Source organism: Pongo abelii, chromosome 4 (genome assembly GCF_028885655.2).
Source record: "Pongo abelii isolate AG06213 chromosome 4, NHGRI_mPonAbe1-v2.0_pri, whole genome shotgun sequence".
NCBI lineage: Eukaryota > Metazoa > Chordata > Mammalia > Primates > Hominidae > Pongo > Pongo abelii.
In genome coordinates this window covers 82467573-82469394 of record NC_071989.2, presented here as the reverse complement: position 1 = coordinate 82469394, position 1822 = coordinate 82467573, and positions in this window count along the sequence as shown.

The window sequence follows — 1822 nt, the reverse complement described above, 5'->3', positions numbered from 1 at the left end:
CAGGTCACTAACTCCTTTAAGAATTTGATGTCAGCTCTGGGCCCTCTCCATAGAAAATTTTAGATAGGCCTACTCATGAAAATCTTGCATACGGCTTCAGGGAATTCATGAAATTCTTGAAGGTCATCCAGAGATCCCACAAGAATCCCTGTTTTCTAGTCCATCCACTTTAGTTCCTAATGAGGAAACTAAGTTCCTGGAGGTGAGATGATTTGCCTAAGGTGATGGGAGGAGTCAGTGGCCCCAGAGCTGCTGTTTGCCTCTGTCATCCACATTTATATTATCCTCTTAAATCAGAGAGGAGGGGACATCCCAGAATGCAGCACAGTGCCATCAGGGAGGAACCTCTACAGGGACAATCAAGTGTTTTATCTGTCTAACCTTCTGGATTTTCTGATTTCTTTAAATGAAGCCTTCATTCACCTGGTCACCCAAGTGTGAAGCCCCATTTTCCCCTTCTTGTTCCTCACCCTCCATATCCAGTCACCAAATCCTGTGACTGCCACTCTGTGTGGCCTCTCACCTCTGGCACCTCCTTGCCTTTCCTCCCCGTCCTCACTGCTCTGCCTGCACTGTGGCAACTACTTTCTAATTAGCTTCCTTCTCCCATGTCTCAGGCCTCAGCCCATCCATATAGACCTACCACATTAATCTCTCAAAGCATGCCTCTTACCCATGCTTCTGTCCTAAAAAACCTCGTGATCTATTTCCCAAATGAGGCCACTGAGGCCCAGAGCAATGACATATCTAAGCCAAGCCTACACAGCTAGGAAATAGAACCCCCCCGGAACCCTGGAAATTCAGGCCTCTCATTTTAAATTCAATGCCCTCAAAAGGTAGACTCTAGATAGGCAGCATCAGAACCAACAGGGCAGTTTAGCAAAAATGCAATTTCCCAGGCTCCTTGCCAGATGACTCAATCAGAATCTCCAGAGAATCTGTATTTTCAGCAAGCTCTGAAGGTAATTCTAAGAATCAAGTTTAGGGACTACTTCTTGATTCATTGATTATCTAATACTGCACATATTAGTAAGATTTGGTTTAGACATTCTTGCTACTTTGGTTTACTTGTATACATCATTTCTCAAAATAAATAGTCTGCTTTGTGGCTGTAAACCCTGAAAACCAAAGTGGCTGGTGTTTCTCTGGAAGGTTGGTAGCATGGACTAGGCTGCATGACAATACTTATTCTTCGTCCAATTATACTTAGCCACAAAATAAAGCTATAACTAATGTTTCAGCGTTACCTCTGCAGAGTTGCTGAATCCACAACTGAATCATAAGATTTGTCCCCTACTATAATTCTCCCCATGAATCAGTGCAAACATCCCTGAATCTCTTTCTGCTGAGGTTTTTTATATGCTAGAGTCATCTGTCCTTTTCTCCAATTTCAGACCCTTCAAACGAAGGGCAAGCTTGCAGCATCCTCCACAGACATCCAGAGACCATGAATTTCAGATCTAAAAAGTTCAGGGTTTCAGAGGAAGCTCAAGCATTCAGAAAAGCTAAGATAAGAAAAATGCACAACTAAAGAGAGTGGGTGTAAGTTAAAAGGATGAATGTACACAGGTGGTCTGAGTTTTCTAGTTGAAACAAATGTCCCCAGAGATGTTTGGTACATTGCAGGTTCTCCAGGCAGGCTGGTTGATCCCAGCTGAACTGAACAACCTGTTTCTTCAGATAAACTCTAGATCTCCTAGCCACGGTGAAGATCCAGTGAGGATCCCAGCGACTGCCTTACTATATGCCAGACCTTTTGTCCTCAGTCATGGAAGACAAGGCTCTTGGTAAAATAAGAGGCAGAGATCTGGAGGAGCCCAGC